Genomic DNA, 15,182 nt, shown 5'->3' with positions numbered 1-15,182 from the left:
ACATGAGTATTAAAGTACATTTTTTGTACAGCCTTTTAGATCACTTCCCATCCAATCTAGGAAATTTAAGCGAAGAACAGGGTGAACGGTTCAGCCAAGATATTCAGGTAATAGAAGAAAGATGTCAAGGAAGGTGTTGGAGTCTGCAGAGGGACTGCCCGCAACAAGAATACAAAAAAAATCCTACAAAAAATGGTTCTCATAGCTTCCTAACAGTTATGTATGTAATTATCCTGTGTCTTTTTATAACATTTTACGAATCAAATTTAATCAGAATAAAATAAATATCTTTTTAACCAATTTTAACATTGTTTAATTGAATTTTTCATAAATATTAAAGACATATGCATTTCTCAAAAACTAGAGCCAATTGAAAAATATGCATGGCATATTCATGATCAGGAGCACAAAATTAATAACAGTCGACTCTTAAATTCCTGGCAACAGATTGACTGTTCCCCAGTGTAATCATAACAAATTAAAATAAGAACAGATACTTATCAAGATATTTGAAAGATACTTGATAATATATATTGCAGTACATAATATAACAAATGAAATGCATCAGCAACAAAAATAAAATGAAAAACAAATGTATCATTAAAATTGCAAAAGAAGATGAAGAAATAATCTTGTGAGATTTGCTTCTTATGTGACTTGAACTGTTAAAGTATTTCATAAATATTTTTGTATTTTGTTGCTAACCCTAGGCTGAGTTCCAAAAAGGTGAAACTACAATTTTTTTTATTCCATCTATAATCCAGATCCAGTATCAGCTGCTGATCCTCTTGTCTCATTCCATTAGGCTAGTACGTCTCATTATAGTGTCAGAGCTAAACTCAATACATGCTCTGTGTAATGGATATTTTATGGGATCCCTTTGGCTAATGGGGTTCAACTCTTTGATTTAACGAGGCATTATATACCTTAGCAGTAGAAAAATGTGATTAGCCATCTGAAAAGGTCTGAATTGACGAGACCTATGTAGCCTCTCCTTGCAAAAATATAAAAATGAATTTATGGATAAAGTGTTACATCATTACTCTGTCTCAGAAAACCAATATAAATACATATTAAACCTGTAATGGCAATGGTGAAGGACATAAAATAAGGTAGTTTACTGAAATGTAATATTCATGCCGAAAATATATGGAGCATATCTTCCAACTGTCCCAAATAGCAGACTTAAAAGGGGATGATGTTTAAGTGTCCATGTAATTTATTCAATAAAGACCCCTACACACCTTAACTTATTACTGTATTACTCAATTAAATCCATAGTGAAAGGGTTCTATGTAGGATCTTGGAAAAAAATATCCTAGACCTATAGATGATGGAAAATTACCTCCACAAGGCTCCGACACAAATGTTCACTCCCAGACACTGCCATTGGAATGATTTGGAATGCTCTGATTGGTGACAGCCTGTGAACAGCCGGGTCCTGTCTGTGAAAATGCCAGCAATCCCGCTTTTCAAACCCACTGCTTAGTAAATAACTTATGTGTCTTTTATGTGATAAATATTTTTGGTTGCTCTAAATGGAGTTAAGAGATAATGGGTCATCTGTAAAATACAGCAATGGATTTCAGCATAGAACAGTATTAGCTACAAAATTAACAGTATTAAAATTACATTGTATGTGTCCAATTTTGAAACTTTGATGCACTAAAGAAGCATTATACAGTATATATGTACAGAATATATACAAAACTACATTGTGTGTTTGCCTGATAAAATGTAATAAAATATATCTTAGATCCATTTTAATAAACGTAATTTGAAATGTCTCCATTTGAATTTCATGTATTGGTCATTTTAAAATAAATATGGATAGAACACAGTTTAAAAATGTTTCCTCCAAAACTGGCTCAATAACCAATGTATCTATTTTACCTGATATGCAATATTTTCTATTAATGTACAACAATACATTCTGGTGCTATTAAAGGAAAAGAGACCAAGTCAGGGGCAAGCACAAGATTCCCAGAGGTAGGTTAGAAAATACTTAATTTTGGATCAAATCAAAAAGCAAAAATACTTAGGAAAATAAGTAATAATTATTTAAAAACAATAATATAAATGTAATAATATATGTTAAATTAGAAAAGACTCACAAAGTATGTAAAAAAACACATTTTTATTAATCTATTCTGCATAACTCTATCTACAAAATGAATACTAATCTCCCCTCAAATCTAATTTAAATGAAAAAAAATAACAATTTGTTTTATAATTACTCACCCAGTACTCACATCACTGTCAGCAGCCAAGAAACTGCAGAGGATCACAAGTAACTTTCTTTCTGTACTTTTTTTTTCTCTAAAGTCACATAAAATCACCACAGCCAAATCAAGTAAGAACAATACACTAGAGCCAAAACCTAAATAAGAACAAAAATACCAGACATTTTATTGAAGCCAAAGTCCATTAAAATATCGACAGTTTTACACTAAAAGGATGCTTAGAATGCGGGCAAAGGGACTTATGCTGAGTTAGAATTCAACTGTATCCAAGATCGCAAGAGTAAAATTTGTACATTAAAGAAAACACAATTACTTGCATATGCAAAGATATGTGCTGGTCTGCACCGTAGTATATGCACCTGACTTACCTCAGGCAATATAAAATACAAATCCCCCCATTTTCACTGAATGTTGGCTATTTGACCAAGTATCATTAATGGGGTTATGCCCTTTCAGTAGCAAGTGGAGATTCAAGAGAAGTATGTCCAACTCTGAATTGTCCACAAGCATTGTTTCCTGGAGCATGCACAGAACATGTTACACAAACAGACATTAATTCAATTCTGAATTAGGCTCTATATTTGGTATGCACATAAAGCACACTGAGCTATATACATCATATAATGCTATGTGATGGCATATGAGGCAGACATAATTAAGTTGATCAGTATAACAATACTGTACTGTAAGTCCTGTATACATCTGACATAACCAATGAAGTAGCCCTGTAATGTTAGACTAGAGCCTGGTATTCTATCACATATCAAATAATCCCCATATAACTTTATATGACTCCATATAATAAAATGACATACTTTAACCCCATATAGTAATATGCTATCATATAGCCTCACATTTTTCCATATCTCTTCAGATGCTACCATATGATTCCACTTTACTGTGCCATGCCTCTAATATAGATTCACGCACCTTCCATATATTCCCATATGCTACCACAAAACCAATGTCCCAGGTCCACAGGAACTGCCTACTAAATACAGAAATATACCACTATAAAATCAAGCTTAAATTGACCTGTGTTTTTGTTTTACAGGACAAAAAGCTGCGTTATCTACTTAACTTTAATTGTCTGGGCTGCAGGAATAAGCCTAATGTTTGTAAAACATGCATGAAGAACTCAATGCCAAATGTTTTAAATACAATCTGAAAACTTAAATGAGAATTCTTATTTTTTATGAAATAAAGGAAGGATTAATGAGGATGAGGGTGACAGTAAGGGGCTGGGGGAATGATAGAGGATGAGGAAGAGCTGGTAGGTTGAGAAGACATAGGAAGAGTAGGATGTACTCTTTTTGTAAAAAACAAAAAGTACCATTGAAGCAAACATATAAGGAATCTATAGTGCACTTCACAGTTCTTTAACTACAGAATATCCAGCTTTAGAATAGTTGACTGAATGATAGAAAATAGTGCATCAATATTTGGCAACCCGGTCAGTAATGAAATGCCAGAATAGTGAAGTACTTGTGGCATTTATTCCGCTGAGCTCAAAATTACACTCATCCATGAAAACACTATTACTTCTAGTTGAGAAGCTTCCCATTCAATTGGTCAATCATCATGACCTGCTTTTGTGCAGACTAAAATAAAAGCATTAAAAATAGCTGAGGAACAGCCTACTGTGGCTCATATTCGTTATAATAAGCCTTTATAGTATGACTATTAGCATGTAATATGCATATTTTTTGCATAAATATTTCTTCAACTTATTTGTTCCAAAGGGCATGAACTTTGCCAACTCTCCCTCGTGACTTATAAACTAATTAGGGATATCAGTCATATCTATCAGTCATTCTATGCTAATTCCTTTGCAAATCTATTCTGGAAACTAGTAATTTTGAGTCTAGAAACAATACGATGGCTATCAAACCTCAAAAGCACATTACCATTATGGTACAGATTTCTATAAACTATACCTAAATAATGTCCTATCTATAAGATGTCTAAGTAATGCATACTACAATTCTGGCACTGAAATATCACTCACTTGAAGTATGTTGAAGTTATCTGAAACAAATCCAAGAAAATAGTCATTTATTAAATCTCTACTCCCCAATTGTAAATTCCCAATCTGTGTGAGATTAGAATGGGTGGGAGTGTGATATTCATCAGTGGATCAAAACCAACCACTGGGATGCCATCTTCCTCCAGAGAAGTCAAATCACCTTCAGGCCTATCACTATCTGACTTAATATTTGAGGTTTGCACTGTGAGATTGGAGATGCTCTTTAAATCATTCATGGAACAATAAAATCATATCACTTATTATGTTGTATTGTTATTTACTACTGTATGTTTCTGTGATCCACATATTTATCCATAAAGCTTCTACTGAGAAAATTGGTATAGCCTGGATTATCCTGCAAGATAAGAGTCATTATTACATTTATATCTCAAATTCTTATTTATAAGAGAGTTATTTCTGCTTGCTCCCAGGTAAGAAGGTACCAGTAATCTATTGTGCTTGCAGAATGTCAAATCTTGTTATTTGTTCTTAGCTTGGAAAACAGAATCCATTTGGTTGCAAGTAGGGGTGATCAGATCTATCTCTAACTAGGTTCTAAAATAACTGGTTTTCAGTGATTGCTTACAGAAGTGATAGGAAACCTACAGTATTGCCACTATTTACCCCTAGTTGTTGTGTTCTTATCATATGACCAGCCAGTCCTAGAAGCCTCTGCATATGCATTACCAGGCTTTGAAGAAATAAAAAAGTAACCCCCCCCCCCCCTCCAATAAAAGTAGAGAAAAAAATATACAGGTTGCCGATATTACAAAAAGAAAGACGCTAAAGCATGTTTTCCATGATGAATTGCTGCTATCGGAAAGAGGATTGCAAATAGTTTCTCTGCTGAGGTCTATTGCTGGCGGTAACCCTGAGATAGATAAGGAGAAACCCTAAAGGTGGATATACATTAAACGACGTGTGTACCCAGCAATGCGACAGATGACCCCCCTCCGATGGGCCGTACTCACTGGACAATCTGTTGCCCGCCTGCCTGCCCGATATGTTGGCCCCTGCTGCATGGGGTCATCAGCAGCATCGACTGATGATAGGACTGCATGTAGGGAAGATCAGACAATGTAACTGACGAATGCACAGGAGCACGCACTGCACGATATAGTGCATACACACTGCACGATTTTAACGATTTGATGTTCCGATGCATCGGAATCGGCCAATTCATTAACAAAATAGTGTAGTGTGTAGGGGCCTTAACTCTGGCAAAACAATAGTCTTTTCTCCTCTCTGAGAAGCATGATTTTATGGGCGTATTTATAATGGGTGCAGGGTATGCGATGCACATGGGCACCGCTCACTCTGCATCCATCCTTTTTGTTTCATACTTACCTCACCGATGTCCCACAGAGCAGCGCTACTGAAAACACCTGGAAAATGGCCACCATGGCCATTTTCCCTGCGTTTTATGCATGCGCAGTAGGAAATCACAGAGAAATTGGCTGCAGTGCCATTTTCCTGGTGAACTGTGCATGTGCAGTAGACTCCAGGCACACTCTAGTGCCCGGGGTCTACTGCTGCTGTCAGCTTGCTGATGGCAGCTGGGAGGAGAGGAGGGCGCCCCGGACGGGGAGTGAACACGGGCCCCCTCTTCTTTTAATACTCCCCCGCATGAGCTCCTCTTTTCCACAAATGCTGACCTCAGGAATACATGTTAGGAATTTTTTAAATCCCAGTAGCGCTTTTATGATGTGGTTTCATTTTAAAATGCTTACCTTTAAAATACATCTGCATACAGTGTGCAAAGATTGTGCAATAAACTACCCTTCCCATCTTCCAGTGCATACATTACATCATTAATAAGTAGTCCAATCCCCTGTGATTCCAGTGCCAATCCCCTGCAACCTGATTGGGCCAGCTAAGGTTGACTCCCACCTGCATAGTACTAACAGTCACAGAAAACATAAGATTCAATTTGAAATGTATGGTCACAGGCCAGACAGGTCTAATACTGTATAGCAGAGCAACCAAGCTAATTATATTTTTTATAGGCTGTCAGGTAGTGCTGTATTTTATAAATGAAAGCTTGCACATAAATTGTATTGCCAAACAGGTATTGTTATGTGTTGCAGAGGGCTGTATACTGTTAGGGGGCAGGAGTGCCATCAGGGAGGTACAGGGCTGACAGATGTAAGTGGCCCAGGATGATGTGGAAGTTGATGATACAGGTCTGGAAATGCTTCTCATTCATGGACAGCCCTGTGAATGAGAAGTAGGATATCAGACCTGGAGGAGATGTTTTAAGAGGAGGCACAGGGGGTACGGGGTACAACCACTGGACCTCCCTCAATCAGGGGGCCACTGTACCAGGTGAGTGTACTGCCTTTGAAGGGTTGGTTGAATGATTTACTTTTACTGGACCCCGCAATTCCTGATGGCAGCCCTGTTACCAAATGTGTGTGTTTGGACCTAATAGATTTAATGGAAGCAACAAGTTTAAAAGTGGACAGGTCCTAGAGGGCCCCCAATGATTAAGTATCCAACTCGATGCAGTGGATGCTTATCATCAAAGCAATTCAGCATTGCTCCAGTACGGGAACAGCTGCCCCAAAAATCAGCTGTCCCTATGATCAGTAACACTGCTGCTTCTGTAGGAGCGTTACTTACCTCTCCTGTTGCGCATGTGTAACCTGAGGTCACACATGTGCAGGGCTGCTGGTCACGCAGTGAGAAGGCGGCAGAGGGATCCACTCTGATCCCTTTAGAAGAACAGAAATATAGGAAAAGACACAACCTGCGGCACTAGTAAAGTTACATAAAGTAGTAAAACGTCCCTTATTGTTTGAATAAGTAGAATGTCGTCTTGTAGTAATATCGACTTATTTATCCCCTTCTGTGTAGAATTCTGAGTCAACGTCTACTCAGTCATGATACAAGAGGAAACATCAAAGAAAATTAAAAAAGCAATGTGTAGTAAGTTTGGAAACACCAAATTTCTAACATAAAGAGCAGGGGAATTCTGCTCCTTTGATAATATGTAGTATAAGTATCCCATTCACAGTGGGGGATATGTATGTATAAAGGTATCTTTATAGTTCAACAACATTACAAAAATCTTCTTTAGGAGATTAGCGTACCCAACTCATATCTACTGTATAAATATTAGATAAAACACGTAAAGGTTTCTTTTGTTCTTTCCAATACATAAAACCAGCAATTAGGAATATCCCAAACTCACAGCTAAATAGTTGTTGGTAATCTTATAAAGGTATCTTTTAAAGGTAACCTGGTTACGTACCGAAACTCACACTGAATTATAGAAGATTAATCACATAAAGGTATCTTTGTATTAGGGGTGAGCGGGTTCGGATTTCTGAAATCCGAACCCCCCCGAGCCCCCCCGATCCGAGTCCGATCCGAATCAGGCTCGACTTTTCCCGCCTGACTCGGATCTGAAATCGAGGCAAAACGTCATTATCCCGCCTTCCGAGTCTCGCGGGTTTTGGATCCTATATAAGGTACCCGCGTCGGCACCATTTTCTCACTCGGCTGTGGACAGTGAAGAGGGAGGGTGGGAGTTAGGGCTGTGTAGTGTAGTGTAGTGTAGTGTAGTGCTGCTGTTGTCCACTACTTCAAAGTCCATAGGGGCTGGCTGTGTTGTGCTGTGCTGCTGTTGTTAATAGGGGCTGTGTCCACTACTTCAAAGTCCATAGGGGCTGGCTGGACTGTGTTGTGCAGTCAGTTCTCCATAGGGGCTGTGTCCACTCCAAAGTCCTGTGCAGTGTCCCAGTCCTAAAGGGGTGCTGTAGTGTTGTCCAGGGGGTGCTCTGTCCATCAGGGGTGCTCCCCCCAAGTGTTAAAAAAATAATATAGTTTCTGTGTTTGTGAATTGTGTGCGCAGTAGCCGCACGTGCATCAACAAAGTAGTGCCAAGCGTGCGCCTGTGTCATAAGTAAAGGGCCGGCTGGCTTGACCGTTAAGGGTGCTGTAACCCCCAGAAGTACACTCCAGTCCAAACCAAAAAAAAAATTATTTTCTGTGTTTGTGAATTGTGTGCGCAGTAGCCGCACGTGCATCAACAAAGTAGTGCCAAGCGTGCGCCTGTGTCATAAGTAAAGGGCCGGCTGGCTTGACCGTTAAGGGTGCTGTAACCCCCGAAAGTACACTCCAGTCCAAACCAAAAAAAAAATTATTTTCTGTGTTTGTGAATTGTGTGCGCAGTAGCCGCATGTGGATCAACAAAGTAGTGCCAAGCGTGCGCCTGTGTCATAAGTAAAGGGCCGGCTGGCTTGACCGTTAAAGGGTGCTGTAACCCCCAAAGTACACTCCAGTCCAAACCAAAAAAAAAATTATTTTCTGTGTTTGTGAATTGTGTGCGCAGTAGCCGCACGTGCATCAACAAAGTAGTGCCAAGCGTGCGCCTGTGTCATAAGTAAAGGGCCGGCTGGCTTGACCGTTAAAGGGTGCTGTAACCCCCGAAAGTACACTCCAGTCCAAACCAAAAAAAAAATTATTTTCTGTGTTTGTGAATTGTGTGCGCAGTAGCCGCACGTGCATCAACAAAGTAGTGCCAAGCGTGCGCCTGTGTCATAAGTAAAGGGCCGGCTGGCTTGACCGTTAAAGGGTGCTGTAACCCCCGAAAGTACACTCCAGTCCAAACCAAAAAAAAAATTATTTTCTGTGTTTGTGAATTGTGTGCGCAGTAGCCGCACGTGCATCAACAAAGTAGTGCCAAGCGAGCGCCTGTGTCATAAGTAAAGGGCCGGCTGGCTTGACCGTTAAAGGGTGCTGTAACCCCCAAAGTACACTCCAGTCCAAACCAAAAAAAAAATTATTTTCTGTGTTTGTGAATTGTGAGCGCAGTAGCCGCACGTGCATCAACAAAGTAGTGCCAAGTGTGCGCCTGTGTCATAAGTAAAGGGCCGGCTGGCTTGACCGTTAAAGGGTGCTGTAACCCCCGAAAGTACAGTCCAGTCCAAACCAAAAAAAAAATTATTTTCTGTGTTTGTGAATTGTGTGCGCAGTAGCCGCACGTGCATCAACAAAGTAGTGCCAAGCGTGCGCCTGTGTCATAAGTAAAGGGCCGGCTGGCTTGACCGTTAAAGGGTGCTGTAACCCCCGAAAGTACACTCCAGTCCAAACCAAAAAAAAAATTATTTTCTGTGTTTGTGAATTGTGTGCGCAGTAGCCGCACGTGCATCAACAAAGTAGTGCCAAGCGTGCGCCTGTGTCATAAGTAAAGGGCCAGCTGGCTTGACCGTTAAAGGGTTCTGTAACCCCCAAAGTACACTCCAAACCAAAAAAATATATATTTTCTGTGTTTGTGACTTGTGTGCACTGTGGCTGCACGTGCATCAACAAAGGAGCAGCGCCAAGCGTGCGCCAGTGTCCCATAAGTAAAGAGCCAGCTGGCTCATTTCTTAAAGGGTGGTGTAACCCTCAAAGTGCACTACTCTCCAGCAAAAATAAAAAAATATTTTCTGTGTTTGTGTGCGCTTTAGCCGCACGTATATATATCAATATAACATAAATGGAGGACCAAACTTTCTCCGATAAAAATAAAATAGGGAAAGATCAAGAACCACTTCCTCCTAGTGCTGTTGCTGCTGCTGGGAGTTGTTCATCATCCCAGAGAGGAAGTAGGAACATCACTACTTTTACTAAACAATTGACCCTCCAACAGTCCCTAGCGATGAGGATGAAGTACGACAGCAGTCATCCTGAAGCAAAACGTATAACTGAGGCCTTGACTGCTATGATGGTGTTAGACGTGTGTCCGGTATCCGACATTAGTGCAGTGGGATTTAGACAATTGATGGAGGTAGTGTGTCCTCGGTTCCAAATCCCGTCTAGATTCCACCTGCATCCTCAAAGCAGCAGCGACAAGCGTGCGTCTGTCTGTTAAAGGGTGGTGACACCCTCAAAATGTGCTACACAAACAATAAAAATATTCTTCTTCTTTTTTCTGTCTATGTGAATTGTGTGGGCTGTAGCCGCACCTGCATCCTTAAAGCAGCAGCGACAAGCGTGCGTCTGTCTGTTAAAGGGTGGTGACACCCTCAAAGTGTTCTACACAAACAATTAAAATATTGTTCTTTTTTTTTCGGTCTTTGTGAAATGTGTGGGCTGTAGACGCACCTGCATCCTTAAAGCAGCAGCGACAAGCGTGCGTCTGTCTGTTAAAGGGTGGTGTAACTCTCAAAGTGCTCCAAAAAATAAAAAACTATTTTTTTAATGTGTTTGTGACTTGTGTGCGATGTAGCCGCACTTGCATCCTCAAAGCAGCAGCGATAAGCGTGCGTCTGTCTGTTAAAGGGTGGTGACACCCTCAAAGTGTACTACACAAACAATAAAAATATTCTTCTTCTTTTTTCTGTCTTTGTGAATTGTGTGGGCTGTAGCCGCACCTGCATCCTTAAAGCAGCAGCGACAAGCGTGTGTCTGTCTGTTAAAGGGTGGTGACACCCTCAAAGTGTGCTACACAAACAATTAAAATATTGTTCTTTTTTCTGTCTTTGTGAATTGTGTGGGCTGTAGCTGCACCTGCATCCTTAAAGCAGCAGCGACAAGCGTGCGTCTGTCTGTTAAAGGGTGGTGACACCCTCAAAGTGTGCTACACAAACAATTAAAATATTGTTCTTTTTTTTTCGGTCTTTGTGAAATGTGTGGGCTGTAGCCGCACCTGCATCCTTAAAGCAGCAGCGACAAGCGTGCGTCTGTCTGTTAAAGGGTGGTGACACCCTCAAAGTGTGCTACACAAACAATAAAAATATTCTTCTTCTTTTTTCTGTCTATGTGAATTGTGTGGGCTGTAGCCGCACCTGCATCCTTAAAGCAGCAGCGACAAGCGTGCGTCTGTCTGTTAAAGGGTGGTGACACCTCAAAGTGTTCTACACAAACAATAAAAATATTGTTCTTTTTTTTTCGGTCTTTGTGAAATGTGTGTGCTGTAGCCGCACCTGCATCCTTAAAGCAGCAGCGACAAGCGTGCGTCTGTCTGTTAAAGGGTGTTGTAACTATCAAAGTGCTTCAAAAAATAAAAAACTATTTTTTTAATGTGTTTGTGACTTGTGTGCGATGTAGCCGCACTTGCATCCTCAAAGCAGCAGCGACAAGCGTGCGTCTGTCTGTTAAAGGGTGGTGACACCCTCAAAGTGTGCTACACAAACAATTAAAATATTGTTCTTTTTTCTGTCTTTGTGAATTGTGTGGGCTGTAGCTGCACCTGCATCCTTAAAGCAGCAGCGACAAGCGTGCGTCTGTCTGTTAAAGGGTGGTGACACCCTCAAAGTGTGCTACACAAACAATTAAAATATTGTTCTTTTTTTTTCGGTCTTTGTGAAATGTGTGGGCTGTAGCCGCACCTGCATCCTTAAAGCAGCAGCGACAAGCGTGCGTCTGTCTGTTAAAGGGTGCTGACACCCTCAAAGTGTGCTACACAAACAATAAAAATATTCTTCTTCTTTTTTCTGTCTTTGTGAATTGTGTGGGCTGTAGCCGCACTTGCATCCTCAAAGCAGCAGCGACAAGCATGCGTCTGTCTGTTAAAGGGTGGTGTAACCCTCAAAGTGCGCTCCACAAACAATAAAAATATTCTATTTTTTTTTCTGTCTTTGTGAATTGTGTGGGCTGTAGCCGCACTTCAATCCTCAAAGCAGCAGCGACAAGCGTGCGTCTGTCTGTTAAAGGATTACATCGGTGACAGCATCCAAGTAGGCATGTCAGACAGTCCGTACCTGTACTGGCAGGAAAAAGAAGCAATTTGGAGGTCCCTGTACAAACTGGCTCTATTTTACCTGAGTTGCCCCCCTCCAGTGTGTACTCCGAAAGAGTGTTTAGTGCAGCCGGGAACCTTGTCATCGAGAGGCGTAGGAGGTTGCTTCCACAAAATGTGGAGAAGATGATGTTCATAAAATGAATTATCAACTCTTCCAGGGAGACCAGCCTCCAGAACGTACAGAGGGACCTGTGGTTCCAGCAGGGATGAATTAATACTCTGTGAGGATGAGGATGTACACACTGAAGAGGGTGAGGAATCGGTGGATGAGGAGGATGAGGATGACATCTTGCCTCCGTAGAGCCAGTTTGTGCAGGGACAGATAAATTGCCAGCTTGTTTTGTGGGGGCCCAAACGAACCAATCATTTCAGCCACAGTTGTGTGGCAGACCCTGGCGCTGAAATGATTGGTTTGTTAAAGTGTGCATGTCCTGTTTATACAACATAAGGGTGGGTGGGTCTTTTTTTTCTTTGCATTATGTACAGTTTGGGGCCTAGTTTTTCAATGCCATCCTGTCTGCCACTGCAGTTTCACGCCTAGATGGGTCACGTGTTTGTGCCGCCCACTCGTGTCGCTTAGCATAGTCATCAAGCTACCTCGGTGCAACCTTTTGGACATAAAAACACTATTGTGAGGTGTGAGGTATTCAGAATAGACTGGAAATGAGTGGAAATTAAGGTTATTGAGGTTAATAATAGCATAGGAGCAGAAAAACCTACAAATTCTGTGATTTTAGCTGTTTTTATGCTTTTTTTCAAAAAAATACAGATCCAAAACACAAAACCCAGAACCCAAAACACGGAAGGGTGGTTTTGGCAAAACCAATCCAGATCCAAAACACGAAGAAAGATCCAGATCCAAAACCAAAACACTAAAAAAGAAAAGTGGCCGGTGCACACCCCTACTTTGTATAGTAGATATGGGTGCGTACCCCAACTCACACTGTATAGGACAATGGCGCTCCCATAAAGATATCTTTTGGGTAGAATTCAGTCTTTCAACATGGGTTCTTCTAAATAGTATTGCTCCTTTATATTCACAGGTATTCCAGTCCCCAAAAAATATTTTAATAAGAACAATAAGGACTAGTTCACCCCAAAAAACAACAGCACAAAGCCACATTATGTATGCAAAGAAACACCAAAAACTAAATAAAAATATACAAAGAAATTGCAAAAACATGAAAAATAACTTTTCTGTACCAATCAGACCACCTTGTACATACTACATTCACCATTTTGCTACGAAAACCTGCTTCACATAACAGAGAAATTTTCCCATCATAGGATTGTGCATGCAGGGCCGTAAAAAATTCCCCTGAAAGTCTCATCTACTGTTAATTTTGGACCACTCCTTAATTACAGCTTTCCTTTTTCTCTTCTCAAGTACTACTGATTGCAGCCTAATTTAAGCATCCATACATTTTTATATGTACAGGAGGGGTGAGGGGAGGGGAGGGCTGGCGAGCAATGGCGGTAGCAGACACAAATTCTGCAGGGAGTCATTTTTAGAGAAGCCAGGATAGACAACATCCCCTTCTCTAGTAACAGGGGTCTTGAGATGTCTCATCAGCCCTACGTATGTCATCTGGAATGCAGCGAAACACAGACAATAGCTTTTACATTAGGTGTTTGAGTTGAATCTGACCAAACATGGCTGTTATGATCAAGGAAAACCAAGCCCACCAGGTTAGTATCTACAAATCAAGGTTGAAAAATGACATGAGTATTTTGCAAGTATACCTATTTGTGATTTTAGTTGAAACAAATACAGTATGAAACTATAAAAAAAAGTAAGCATCAGAGCAGCAGTACAAAAGCACAGCAGTTTAACAACATATAGGGCATCTATTAAACTTTTGCAACACAGCAGTGGCAGACAGGATGGCAGTTTCATAAACTATAAAATTAAAAATGTCAGACAGCAATGCCCCAAACAGCACATAGTGCAAAGAAAAGAGGTGCAAGATGGAATTGTCCTTGGGCCCTTCCACCCACCTTTATGTTGTATATAGGACATGCACAGTTTAACAAACCAATCACTTCAGTGACAAGGACTGCCAATTGTGGCTAAAGTGATTAGTTTGTTTGGACCCTCACAAAACAAGCTACCAATGGGAAGCTAACATTTTTGGCAATGATCTTTCCATGCATAAACTGGCTTTACAGAGGTAAGATATTGTTGCCATCATCTGATTCCTCACCCTCATAAGTGTGTACATCATTTTCACTAAATATTAATTCATCCTTGCTGGAATCCACCATAACAGCCTAAGGAGCTTCTTTAATTTTTGGATGTACTAGGCGGTATCTTATGGTTCACGTACGGTTGTGTAAGACCTCTAGAGCCAGGGAGAAAATCTTTCACCAATAACAGCCACCCGCTGTTCCCTTAGTGATTTATATACACACCGGTACTTAGGTGGCCGCCTGGATTTATGCCTCCAGCAGTGGAGGCTTACACAACCGGCGAGAGACCGCAGGACTGCTGACTAAGACATAAAGAGGATGGTGATGTGGCAATCCTTCCACAACTGGCTAACTGGAGTGAGGCTGCAGGTTATGGTACTAAAACAGCCGTAATGAACAGGGTACACCAGTAGCAACAGATGATGGGTCTCAGGAATGTCCAGGGACTGTGGTGCAGCTAGATAGTCAGGCAATGAGTGGCACAACAATACTAATTGCTGCAGGGCAGGAGTGACCTGGATTGATATGTAACAGGATTACAGACTGGACTGGACAAGACAAGAATAGACTATGACAAGACTGACAGAAAAACAGACAAGAACTAGATGGACACAACATAATAGATACAAAGTACTAGATGTGGCCTTGAGGCTGTGGTGTGGCTTAGACAGCCGGGATGTGGCTTTGAGAGCCGGGTGATACTTTGCTGAATCGCAGCCTTTGGGCTGAGATGTGGCTCTGATACTTGGCTGAAATCAGCCTGTGGGCTGAGGTGTGGCTGCAACAGCTGAGATGCAGCTTTGGAAGCCGGGTAGTACTTGGCTAGGAAGCAGCCTGCGGGCTGAGGTGTGACCAAGCCAGCTGGGATGCAGGAACCAGATGACTGGAAGGTGAACACAGATGCAGCCAGCACACAGGGTAAAAGCAACTGGATAGAGAGTACAGCAGATTGAACAGCTGAATACTGATACTCAGCTTGACAGTAGATGCA

The sequence above is a fragment of the Taudactylus pleione genome, unplaced genomic scaffold (genome assembly GCF_031769625.1).
Source record: "Taudactylus pleione unplaced genomic scaffold, aTauple2 ptg000546l, whole genome shotgun sequence".
In the NCBI taxonomy this organism is placed as follows: Eukaryota; Metazoa; Chordata; class Amphibia; order Anura; family Myobatrachidae; genus Taudactylus; species Taudactylus pleione.
The sequence above is the reverse complement of the archived record's forward strand: the minus strand, read 5'-3'. Positions refer to the sequence as shown.